Source organism: Chiloscyllium plagiosum, unplaced genomic scaffold, assembly GCF_037043375.1.
Source record: "Chiloscyllium plagiosum isolate Xiang-an unplaced genomic scaffold, Cpla_swu_hap1 HiC_scaffold_15, whole genome shotgun sequence".
Classification (NCBI taxonomy): Eukaryota; Metazoa; Chordata; class Chondrichthyes; order Orectolobiformes; family Hemiscylliidae; genus Chiloscyllium; species Chiloscyllium plagiosum.
Window position 1 is genome coordinate 38,290,639 of NW_028270153.1, and position 13,748 is coordinate 38,304,386.

The 13,748-nt window shown below is 39.0% G+C and overlaps 1 protein-coding gene across 6 annotated transcripts in view; it reads left to right on the forward strand.

Annotated features, from left to right (window-relative positions):
• LOC122560108 (extracellular sulfatase Sulf-2-like) overlaps positions 1–13,748 on the forward strand; it is a 305,717-nt gene that overhangs the window by 52,678 nt on the left and 239,291 nt on the right. For all 6 annotated transcript variants that reach the window (XM_043710352.2, XM_043710348.2, XM_087994899.1 and 3 more), the window contains exon 2: positions 10,357–10,493. The gene's annotated coding sequence lies outside the window, so the exon portion shown is untranslated. The remainder of the gene's footprint in view (positions 1–10,356; positions 10,494–13,748) is intronic.

Genomic DNA, 13,748 nt, shown 5'->3' on the forward strand with positions numbered 1-13,748 from the left:
CCATAAGAGCTGAGGTTGATGAGATGGGAGTGATTGACTGTCCGTGACAGCATGCCTCACTGGGTCAAAGGTTGCTTTGAAAGAGCCTTAGTAAAATCAGAGTCCATGGGAATCTGGGTAAATTGTCAACTGGTTGGATAAATAGTACAAAGGAAGATGTAAGTGGTGGTTGGTGGTTTCAATCCCAGGTCATCCCTCCGTTCTTCAGGGTAGTGAGCTCGACTCCAGTTTGAACTGGTTAATCAGTAGCCTTCTCTCTATCCAAACACTAAGTAGAGATGTTAGCTGTTTATTGCACCAAGTTCACCATTCTTGACAAATTAATTACTGAGGGCATCTGTGTCCATATGCAACATGACCTGGACAAGTGGCAAGTAACACTTTTTGCCTCGAGTACTAGGCAATACCATCTTCAGCAATGAAGAATCTATTGATCATCTCCTGACAGTCACTGACTTTACCATCACTGAATTCCAAGCTATCAAGATGTTGGGAATTCCCATTGACCAGAAATTGAGCTGGACAAGTCATGCTAATGCTGTGGCTACAAGAGGCTTGGAATTCTGTAGTGAGTAATTTGTTCTTAAGTACTGCCACAATTTACAAGCACAAGTCAGGAGTGTGATGGAATACCCTCCACCCATCCAGAAAAGTACAGCTTCAACAACATTCTAGATGCTTGATACAAACCAGGACAAAGCAACCTACTTGATTAGAACCACACCCACAAACCTTCTCCCCTTCCACTACTGTTGTACAGAGATAGCAGAGTGTACAATGTATGGCAGAAGCACAACTGACACAATTCTATCTCGAAGCTAACAGCTTTGTTGCCAGATCAAAAACTTGAAAACGATACAATGACTTCAAGCATACAGTTACACCTTAGTTAGTCAGACTAGGTTGACTGTGGGTGGAGTTTGAATCTGATCTGACGAGGACAGATTTGCTTGCAGTGGGACTTAGCATATTAGTCTTACTCTGGATGGTGCCATCTCATTCAAGGTTCTTTGGCTGATTTCACACTTTGGTTGCAGGTCAAGTGCGTCTGGGGTTAACTTCTCTCCGCCACTTGAATTGTCTGATTTCTGGAGTGCCTGTTAACTATATGATTTGTGAATTGGCAGCTCATTTCTGTGGCAAAATTAAACAAATCTTGTAATGTAGTCTTCCACATGACCTCTCCCATTCCTATCCAGGACAAGAGCAACAGACACGTGAACACACCATCTGCAAGATTCCCACCAAGCCCCACACTATTTTGGCTTGGAATTATAACACTTCTTCCATGTCTCTGGGTCAAAACCTTCAACACTCTTCCTGATAATACTGTCCTTACTCCCAAGGGCTGCAGCGGTTCAGCAAGGCAGCTGCTTGTGGGCAGTTAGGGACAGGCAATAAATCCTGGACTTGCCAGTAATGCTCACAGTCCATGAATGAACTTTAAAGATGTGAATTTCTTTATAGACACTTGATATAAGCTTTACAGTTCTCATATAAATAAATATTTCACACTGAATTATACTTGAATTGATTGGAACCAGTCAACTTCCTTCAATCAGCATTTTAAAACAAAAAAGTTAGGTCCAGATAGTATAACCAAATCATGTGCAAAAGAATATACAAAATAGTGAAGTACGGGAAGTTGACCCATCAAATGTAATGCTGAAAAATTATGGTCATTTTTTGCATTTCTCAAGAAAACAGACGTATTGAAGTTGAAGAGCACTAATTTTAGAAAGAAAATATTGAGATTTTGGACTTATTCTTAAAATGATAATTATCCTGAACCTGTTGTAAATCTGTGAAATGTACTGAATATTTGTGCATCTAAAATGCATGATGGTTAGATCTCATTGACTCCACGTTTAATGACGGTTTTGTCAAATGCACTGTATCTGGCATCAGGAATTTCATAAGATCATTGTTAAGTATTTCATCAACAATAATGCCATTTTGAGACTCGTTACCAAAAGAATGAGAAATGTTGTTTCTCCGACACTGAGCTGCATAGAGAAGCATGTTGCTCAAAGATATAAATTGTTTATACAATTTTATGATCAGCCATGATTATCTGGCTGCTTGAATATTGCAAGTCAAGGATGTGACAATGTTGTGCAATACAGACAAGTAAAACCTAGCATCCTGAAGACTGGATCGTTCTCTCACTCACCTCTTCAAATGTACAGTTCATTTCTGCTCTGATAACTTGAAGAAAACAAATATCTTTTGATGTAATTTCTCTGCACAATAAGATAACATTGCCCTTATTAGTCTGTACTACCGGTGCCAATGGCATTAGCTCATGTACCTAGTAGTACTGCTCCTGATTTAACAAAGGACAATGGTGTTTGAGACTTAATATAATTTAGCCTTTCCATTGGAAACTAACTTCATGACCAACTTTATGACTAAAGTTTGTAGCATGGTTATACTACCAGCTCATAGGTATTTGCTGAACCTTCAAAAAGAAAAGTTATTGCTCAGTATAACAATGGGGATAATTTTTAACCTCAAAGTGGTAGGTGTCAGTATGCATTGGGTGACTGGGGGACGGGGAGGACAATGGTGACATACTGGTTGGTTGTTGATTTCTGCAGTTTGTTCTGGTGCTTTTCTGTATCATTCAATCAAGTCTGTGATTTTAAATGCGTAAAGAGCCAATTGAATACTCAGCTCTGGACTCTATCTTTAACAGCTTGCACTGGTATTTTCTGGGCTGTCTGAAACTTGCTAGGTTGACTGAGGTAACAGTGCATCAGGGGTTGATGTGCTTGTAAAATTGACAGGGTGGAAAGCAAAGAAATAGTGAACCAAGACAGCGGCTACCCTCCGTGAGTAAAAGATGTTGCTCACAGCACTTGTTTTAAGAATGTGCTTTCACTGCTTTAGAGCCGATTCTTCCAACTTTGAGGTCCTCTTCTGCTAGCTTTGGTCTTTTCTGACTTTGATTCGCATATCCTGCTTCCCATCTTCATAGGATCATGGGAACAACTTATACCACCATTTTTATTCTTTCACGGCAATGTGAGTAACTAGACCAGCATGTGTTTTTTGTGCCTAAATAAAGTTTGATGTGTAACATCAACAATAAAAGTAACACCATGACAGATTTTGGCATCCAAGGCATTTGACCTTAAAGCACCCATTATTTCACTTTTACTTTCCTCTTTCTTCTACATTGGTTAAGCCTGTATTTATTTCCTGTCCCTAGTTGTCCTTGAGAAGGTGGTGGTGAGCTACCTTCTTGACCTTCAGTCTCTGTGTTGTAGGTAGACAAAAATGCCATGGGGAGGAAGTCCAGGAATTCGATTCTGTGACAGTGAAGGACCAACAATATGTTTCCAAGTCAGGATGGTGAGTGATTTGGAGGGGAGCTTGTAGATGGTGGTATTCCCATGTATCTGCTGCCCTCATCTTTCTGGATGGCAGTGCTCATGGTCATGGTTATGGAAGGAACTGCTTCAGAGGCTTGTGTATTTCTGCAGTGCATCTTGTAGGTGGTACACACTGTTGCTACTGAGTGTTGGTGGTGGAAAGAATGGATGCTTGTGGACATTGTGCCCATCAAGCTGGAACCTTTTATCCTGAATGGTGTTCAGCTCCATGAGTGTTGGAGCTGCACGCATCCAGGCAAGTGAGGGTCAGGTGAATTGGCCAGACTAAATTGCCCGTAGTGTTAGGTAAGGGGTAAATGTAGGGGTATGGGTGGGTTTCGCTTCGGCGGGTCGGTGTGGACTAGTTGGGCTGAAGGGCCTGTTTCCACACTGTAATCTAATCTAATCTAATTCCATCACACTCCAACTTATGCCTTGAGGATGACGGACAGGCTTTGGGAATTCAGGAGGTGAGTAACTTGCCACAGTATTCCTGGCCTCTGACCTATGCTTATAGCCATTCTGTTTATGTGGCAAGTCAAGTTCAGTTTCTGGTCAATGGTAACCTCCTAGGTTTTGAAAATGGCGGTAATATTATTGAATGTCAAAGGGCAGTGAATATCTGTCTGTCTGTTATTGGATATGGTCGTTGCCTGATATTTGTGTGGCAGGATTGTTACTTACTACTGTAAGCCTAAGCCTGGATATGTCCTTATTGCATCTTGTCCTTGGCAGCTCTGCTTATCACTTGTTGCTTATGCTGTTTGGAAGTAAGTAGCCCTGTATGGTAGTTTCGCCAGGTTGTCACCTCACTTTTAGCTATGCCTGGGGCTGTTCCTGGTACACCCACCTGCGCACTCCATTGAACCAGGGGTGATTCCCTGGCTTGATGGTAATGGTTGAGGGGAGGATATGGCAGGTCATGAGGTTGCAGATTGTGCCTGAGAACACACAGCATGATTGCAACTGATGGGTTTCTCCAATCTCTCACCAACGATGCACAGTGCCTCTGGAAATACTGATAAAACTTCACTCGTTATCTGCTACTGCTCCAGGCACTTGACAGTTGCATGGCACTCACTTTCCTATCCTGATGAGAACATTTTAAACCTTTCAGTTCCTGAATCCATAATTACAGACCAACTCCTGGCACTTGCCACAACATGCGCTTGCTCTCAGAAAATGGACTTTTCCTCCCTGTGCCAGGAATAATAATTTTATTCAGGTTCTTAAAACCCATGGTATTAGTTCACATATTTGCCTCTGAGAACCAGGGTCGTTTTTTAAGAAGGTGTCCTCCCTGTGTTGAAATATCCTTGTCCAGTCCTGCAAATTGCAGATTGAATCCATTTTGGCGTCTGCTGGCCTCCCTCTCTTAATTTTCCCTTAATCAATCCCTTAATTTTCTTTTGAATAGTTTGTAATTTTAACATGTGATTTGAGCTTTTGCTATTTCCTTATAATATGAACTTCTGTAAGGTAACAAACTCATTTCCTTGAGTTTCTGCTTGGGTATTGTAATACTCATTTTGTTTGGCCCTTGCCCAGTGCAATAATGTGTTTTACTTTGGAATATAGCTAACAGAACACTTATGAAAAGTTGATTGGTTCCCAGCCCAACTAACTAAAACAACTTGGACTCTGATTTGTCATTGATCAGTTAAACTTCAAGTAATAGGAAGAGCTATTGAGAGATCATTCAGAGATATTTAAGGTGAGATAATACACGCACAAATTGAACATGAAATAAGACAAAATAAAACTGGTCATAAGTGTTTTGGCCGATTGTTCATGGAGTTTATCACGAGAGGAAAGCAAATGAAGACACAACTGTTCCTTTTATATCCTGATACCTCTGCTAACTCATCCCTTAATAACATTGTATAGAATTAAAATGTGATCTGACGTATAATTTCCTGACATATGGGGGAATTGTAATGTGGGGAAGGAGAGGGATTGGAAAAAAAAAGTGACAGAGGCAAAGTGAAAAGACATGTTGGTATAGATATGACTACTGTGGAAACTAATCATTGTCAATGAGCCAAGTTAGTTCATAGAATCCCTTCTGTGTGGAAACAGGTCATTTGGCACAACAAGTCCACACCGACCCTCTGAAGAGCATCCCACCCAGACTCACCCCCTCTACCTTATCTGTGTAACCCCACATTTCCCATGGCTAATCCACCTAACCTACACATCCCTGAGCATTATGGGCAATTTAGCATGGCCAATCCACAAAACCTGCACATCTTTGGACTGTGGGACAAAATTGGGGAGATTGTGCAAACTCCACATAGGCAGTTGCTCGAGGCTGGAATTGAACCCTGGCACTGAGGGGCAATAGCGCTAACCACTGTTGTCTTTTTTTATTAAAGTTTATTATCTAATCAATCTGCCAGAAATCTATCTTTACACTGTTCTTTTACATGCACAGGAAGTGAACATGGCAGATGAAAAAGAAAATTTAAGCTGTGCTGTTTGAAAAAATCCTTTTTCCCCTTTGGAACCCTGCATAGGGTCACTGCACCAGCTTGGAGAAGTCATTGATTATACATGCAGAATATTCTATTAATCCAATGAGTGGAAATGAAGATATTTTTGCTATTTTCAGGTCATTTATGAAACAAATACAACCACCTTTCACATGAATTACCTCTGAATATTAATTTACCAAGGAATATTGTTGTAGTTAGGGGGGAGAAAAAGGAAGGGATTCGGTTCTTTTCATACAGGACTGACGTGTTTCACCCAGACACTGTTAAAAGATGATGGCACTTAGCCATGCATTCCTAATTAGGGATGGGTTAGAAGGATGAAAAGAGGGACTATGCAAGGTCAATGAATGGCAGGAGGAACAAGAGCTAGGCTGTGTGTATGAGCGAAAGGCCTGTTGTCTGTTTATGGGCACATAGGTAGCAACTGAAACTAGGTTTGATTTGACTCTGGTCAACTGTGCAGGTCCCTCCCTTTTACATTTTAATCCTATTTCAAATCAACCTGGGCTTTTGTATTGCTGTTTGTTATTGTTGAGTCTCTATACTAAATTTTAAAGTCCAAAGACACTGTTCCTTTGTTCATAATTATTTTAGTTTCAAAGAACAAGTTTTAGAAACTAATCATTCAATACTATCCATGCAATGGGAGCATAATTGAAATTTACTTCAGTTATGCGGGTTCTCATCTTTAGATTTAGATCAGTTAGATCATTAATTTTTCTTTAATTGTATTTTCAGTCTTCTCTGACCCCCCCCCCCCCCACCCAATCCCCCACCACCCAACGTTTCCTTTCATTGCAAATGATTTTATTTGTGGCTCAGTGTTTTCACTACCTCCCTCTTCAGATGATCTGATAATTCACTTGCTTGCATAGAAATTGTATTCATAAAGCTGCTGTAAACAATGAGATCTAATGCTTCCCTGATTATTGTCCCCATGTAGTCATGTGAGCAGTCGAATTCTTGTGGTGGCTGTAACTATTGCTTTTCATTGGTTAAACACAGCTATCCTTGTCAGTACAATATGGGTTTAACCAGCATCATAACTAAACATTTCCAGGGGTAAAAATTTCACTATTTGAAAACAATTGGTGTATGAAGGAAGATGACTAAACTAAACTAAGATGCCAGAAATTCACCTCAATTAAAATTAGGGTTACCAGAATGACATCCCTGAACCTTTTCAATGAAGAATCTGCTTATTTCATTTTTATTGAGTCTTTGACATGAGCTTCCTTCGAACATCTGGAGAAAAGATGGACTTTGTGGAAAGATTATAAGCAGAAGTCTGCCCACAGAAGCCCATCATGTATGGTGTTATTAGTGGAAAGGTTGAGAACTGGGGATGCCAATATAAGCTGATGAGCAAAAGCAGCATGACGGAAATGTTTTGTATGCACATGTTATCATCTGGATTGCACTGCTTGGGTGTGTGATGGAGGCAGATTTAATCATGACTTTCTAAAGAGAATTGAATTATGAGAAGGGAAGACTGTAGGGCTACAAGAAAAAGATGGCACTAGTTGAGTAGCTCTTCCAGCGATCCAACAAGAATTGGAGCTGAATAGTCTCTTTCATTATTGAAATCATTGTGATTTGGTTCTGCACTTGTTTTCATCTGTTCTTTGAGATGGATTAAATTTAGGCTTACTTTAAAGCTATGACACCGACCAAGACTGCCTAGAAACTAGTAAAAGTATTTATGCACAAATGATACTTTAGGTTCTGTTGTGAAGTTTCTGATAGTAATCAAAGGCTACATTAATAAAGAAGAGCCTGGAAATTGAAAGGCAGAGGTCCATCTTTATAGCTGTGAAGTGCTTGCTGAGGACTGTGGATGTGCCCATCTTATGGTACAAGTACATAACTGCCAGCCCTCTTGACTGCTTTCCTCCCTCTTCCCTCTGGTCTCTCCTGAGGTTCTCTGGCAGTATCCATGCTGGCTGATCTTGCTACTCCCTCGCTACTATGTTAATGATTTTTGGTGGATCTATTTACAGTGATTCTGTCATTGTTCTCATTAGCATGTAGTATGCAGTGCACTAGGATCACACTACAATTTGGACATGATCCAATTTCTAAGCCAAGGAATCAAAACCTCAGGAAAAAATAACATTCAGTCCTTAAGTATTACAAGATGGATCCTGATGTTTGGGATATAATTTTAGAAACTGAAACTGTGCAATGAGATAAGACTAATGTAATGCAAGTGTTTATCCATAACTCCTCTCAATCATTTTATTTTAAATAAGGTAATCCCTTAACTAAATAGAGGGGGAGTATTTCAGATGAAAATGAAGCCTTTAATCTCCAGCGTAACTTCAGAAGCTGTCTCAGAATAGCAGTGTTTTTGGTAACATATGAAGATATGATCAATTTATTTGAGATAGCTACTCGCAATATTCAAGACGACAGTCCTCCAAAAGCAATGATGCCCATGACTATCTCCATGCTTTCAAAAGCTTCCAAGAAACCTTTCTCTTTAACTGTATCTTCAGTCTTATCCCCCCTTCCTTTCATCGCAAATGATTTTATTTGCTGCCCAGTGCTTCCACTTCTTCCCTTTTTACATGATCTGATCATTCATCTGCTTGCATAGAAATTATATTCATAAAGCTACTATAAGCAATGATATTCCTTACAGAAATGACCTTTCAAAATCACCCATGAGAACAATGATTACAATACATCATGATATTTGGAGAATATGACTATGGTTGTTCTGTCTAAAAGGCCTGTTCCAAATATAGGTTGTACTATCTTATCTTAAATTCTGTTAACTCTTCATAATCTTCCTATATCTTTTGTTGACGCCACCATTTAATAAAGCTTCAAAGTGTCTCATTATTTCCTTTTTTAATGTTATTAGACTCTCATCTGTGAAGCTTAATTTCCCTTTTAATATATCCATGATAATGTTGCATATTTTTCTGAAATCGGGTCTTTATACTAATGCTGAAGATTCTGATAAATTATACTGCTTATCTGGGCCACATGCATCAAATACTTGACAGGGAACCATTTTAACGGTGTGTCATGAAATAATTGTGTATATCTGACAGCGAAATGTGTTTCAGCCTAATTCTGAACAAAAACTGGGTTTCAGCTTTCTTGGAAGTTTATGGGGTAAGCCAACTGAAAGCTAACAAAGAATGTTGATTTCCTTTTGCTCCAATTTGTTACAAAGAAAGCATTTCTTGTGTAATAATTCATGAAGAACTTTAGCATTTTCACAGCTGTTTGGTTTGCAAATATACAGAATAAAATGGAGGGGGATAGGTCTGAAAAATGTAATGCAGAGGATCCCAAAATCTACCTCAATTATAACTTAACTCAAATGTTCCCTTTCAGAATCAATGTATTTTCATTAGCAAGTATACCTCTGAAAGGTTATTTTCAGAGTTATCTTCTATTCCAGGTTCTCAGTGATAGGTCTTAACCACCATATAGTTAATTTTAACCCTTGACATTTTTCTATCCAGTCTATGTGCTTTTGCATGCGGCAGAGATTATTTCATCCTCCAATGCTTTGGTGCTTGCATTTTTGATAGCTTTCATTTATCAAAAGAAGCTCTTACAGATTTTTGATATTAGCATGAGAGGTTTTAGATATGACAGTTTTCAATCACAGCCTTTTAGTTTAAAAAAACCTTATCACATTTATTCTAATTGATTATACAACAGTGCTGAGTATGAAGACCCTTGAATGTATGGAAGTAAAAATCTGTTATAAAGGTGTCTCATGAGGAGAAAAATGAATGTGGAATGCTTCAGCATTAGTTTAAAAATAAAACCTGTTAATGATTTGGGTTTGTGATTCTTAGAAGAAAATAGACCAATAGCCATGTCTGATTTCTTACTGTGTCTTGTGCTATTAAAAATGTATAATATATTAATTCTTTGAATTGTGCAATTACAAACAATGCCCCAAACTAAATTATATTTATTGATAAAGCTGAAAGAAATTCCAAGTTCTGCTTGTGTTGACATTTTATTTTACTTTAGTTTTGTAATGGTTTCCCTCCCTTGCCTCCCTAAGTTCCTTGCTCCCATCAGGCTGCTGAAGTGGTATCCTGTGATCTTTTACAAATTTAAAAATAGAAACTGACCTTGCCCAACATTTAAGACAGTTCAGAATGTCCATGCACTCTGGTGGCCCTGGCTTCAGCTTTCTTTCAAGTCTGCCTCATGCCTGGCCACTCTTAATTGACAATAGATTGACAAGTTAGTAATTTAAAATTAATTTAATGTCCTTTTCCCTTTGCAAGCCAAATGTTGGAATCCTCTGTGCGGTGCTAATTTTGCAGCTAACATTCTTCTCTTGTATGGGAATCCTCAGCTGGGAGAATTTCATATGTTGATTTGTTAATCAGATGGTGTATTAAGCAAAATCCAGTAATCCAATTGGGTCTGCTTATGGAATGTAACCAGCTTGAATAATCAAACTATGGTTCCTTTATGTCTTTGCAATTGATCTCTTGCAGAATACGCATTGGAATCAGACTTCATATGTAATGTTCTTGTGGACATACATTTTCTATGCCGCTTGAACAATGAAGCTATAACAAAGTGACCATTTCCAGGACACCACCTTCCCCACTCAAGGGTGAAAGTACTGAAGGTAAGAAATGTTTAATGGAAAATGACATGTATCAAATCATAGTATTGTGTGAACAAAATATCAAGTAGATGGAAGATTTATCATCATTTAGTTTTCGAATGATATATGGGATATTGTCTGGCAGCAAATACAAAGTTAATTCCCTCAAAAACGGAGTTGTGAATGCTCTGTTGGAAACACTATGAAAAATGAATATGTTTTTCAGTGTAAGCACAAGAAAGTTAGGAAACTCTCTCCTGGCCTGTTCTTGCAAGTAAATTATTGTGCAATATAGGTAAGCTGCTTGCCCAACCCCTACTTTCTTGTAGTTGGCTTGTAGTCGACTGAAATCTGAGGATTGCACAATAATCACAGGAAGTTTCCATACACAAGTTACAATCCATTTTATTCCTACATCTTATTGTTTTCATCATTTCTGTAAAATCAGCTCTTTTAAAAAAAAAAATCCTATGTAAAATTAGGCTTAAATGAAATGAAACTTGAAAGGGTTAAAAAAAGATTTACAAGGATGGTGCCAGGGTTGGAGGATTTGAGCTAAAGGGAGAGTTGAATAGGCTAGGGCTGTGTTCCCTAGAGTGTCAGAGGCTGAGCTGGTGACCTTTATAGGATTACTGGATTTTGCCTTTATAAAATCATGAGGGGCATGGATAGGATAAATAGACAAAATCTTTTCCCTGGGGTGGGGGAGTCCAGAACTAGAGGGCATAGGTTTAGGGTGAGTGGGGAAAGATATAAGAGAGACCTAAGGGGCAACATTTTCACGGAGGGTGGTACGTGTATGGAATGAGCTTCCTGAGGATGTGGTGGAGGCTGGTATGATTGCAGCATTTAAAAGGCATATGGATGAGTATATGAATAGGAAGGGTTTGTAGGGATATGGGCCGGGTGCTGGCAGGTGGGACTAGATTGGTTTGGGATATCTGGTCGGCATGGACAAGTTGGACCGAAGGGTCTGTTTCTGTGCTGTACATCTCTATGATCTAAGCCAAGTACTGAGATTTATTTAAGTTGAAAGAATTGAAAACTGAGGAATTCCTGATGCACTTGTTTCGCATTTTTATTAGACCATACTTTGCACAGTTCTAGTCTCCAGCTTATAAAATTAGTGAAGATCTGACACAGGACCAGAATATTCAGGCTGGCATTCTTTCCTTTGCAAAAAAGGTTGAGAGTGAACTGATAAAGGTCTTTTAACTTCTGAAACCATTTCATTAACTAAAATATAAATATTTCTAGAGTAGAAATGAGAGAGGAAACATAAAGAACATCAATGAAAGATAGTTATGTAATAAATTCAAAAGGGCATTCGGAAGAAATATTTTTTATTTCAAGAGTGTTGAGAGACTAAGAGTGTGAAGTGTACAATCTCGAGGAGTAATTGGAGCATTTGGTAGAGATACCTTTGGAAAGGAAAGCTAGAAATGCGTGAGGGATAAAAAGGGATATATGCTAAGAAAGTTAGATAGAGATGGACAGAGACTCATTGGTTTTTCCTGGTGTTTCAACATTCTTGCGTTTGAGGAATTCTGTCTTTCACTGAATTGAGGAACATGTGGAGTGGACAGGGGTTCTGGCAGAGGATCAGATCCAAATGTATTGAATGTCAGGGCAAAGCTGTATGATTTCTGCCCACTTCTATTTCTTACATACTTGCTCATAGTAGGTCAATTCCAAGTTTGAGATGTAACATGCAGTCACATTTATTGAATTGGAATGAATCTTTTGGGAGTGCTTTTTTGCTTTCTAGTCAGATGTTTGCAATGGCAGCAACAAATTGACACCCAGAGGTAAGGATAACTGACTGACTGCAAGATTTTGACTGTTCCAGTCCAAATCTTGTCATAGGAAATAACTAGTGTCATTAACAAAATCATTACTTTGGATGAAGGCAATCATTCAGCTCATTTGTCATGTTTCTAATTTAGTCACCAATTCTGACACTCTCTTTTGATGGTGAATTCTATATTCCTGTGTCATATTGAGGCAGGGAAGATGAAAAGATGGATAGCAATGAGGTTTATCTGCACCCAGTGCAGTCTCTGCACACAGACTATGATCATGGACCTTGGTTAAAATTTCTATAACAATCACCTTTATTAATCTGTGTTCAATGTAGTTAGGTTTACTAATGACGTAATATTTGAGATTTGCAGTAAATGGTGAGCTGACTAGTGGCAGTCAATGATGCAGTTGCCATCCACTTCTCTTTTACATACTCACTAACCGACCACAAGGTAAATTTGCAATGCCCTAATTTGTAAGCAGGCCACTGATGTTTTATTCCTAGGATGAACACTTGCCCTGTTGGGAAAAGTGTAGCAGAATGAAAAGGCACTGCAATCATTCAGGTTGACAGGATCCACAAGGTTGAAGAGGGCATCAACTATTTCATTGATATTCTGAATTATAGAACTGGAAATGCTGCTGAGCTTCCCATTTGAGGCATCGAAAGCCACAGTAGCGCAGCAAGGGAGCCCTCAAAAGTCTGTACAGCTTGGATGAACTTGGGAAGAAACCAGAACTGCAAAAAACAATACAGCCTGCAGATCTTCAGATGTTTCTGAGTGAGGTTAATCTAGAACAGTGTGTACCTAAGCTTTCTGCTCCAAAGGAAGGGGACCCATCTGTATCACTATGGCCTCCAATGCTGCATCCATCATGTTGGATCCTCTAACTCCTTGATTCATGTTCTTCAAGTTTCCATTGCGCTAATCATTTTGTCCAGCCAATAAGTTATCAATGACACCCAATTAGCCAGGTTAAAGTGACATCAGCATAACTGGCAAAAGACAAGTTCAGGTATTACGCCAGGAAACCGCTTTCCACAGAATGCTTAATGTCTGATGTGTGTGCAAGCTGGTTTGGTGGTGGGGGAGGTGCTATTAATAGTGGTAGCAGACTGCCTAGAGTCATTTTAAGAGTTAGTTAGACTGTAGTTCTCTATGAAAGTATGTGTTAAATAGGTAGAATGCCCCTATTTTAAAATCTTTGTTGTCTGGGCAACTATGAACCACTAAATTCTCATCACTTAATCCACCTGCTTCAAGTCAGAGAACCTTAGAGATTCAACTTTATGGGCTCTGTAGCAGCACCTATATGGAATATCTATGCTCTGAAGGAGTCTTCTCACTAATGCTGGTGTAGATATGCCTGATGTTTTAATGTACTTTGTGGTGGTTCTCTAATCTGTAGTTATGTACAGATTAGAAACTAGGTCACTCAAAATACAACATCGGAATTTTCAGGTTCTGTTCT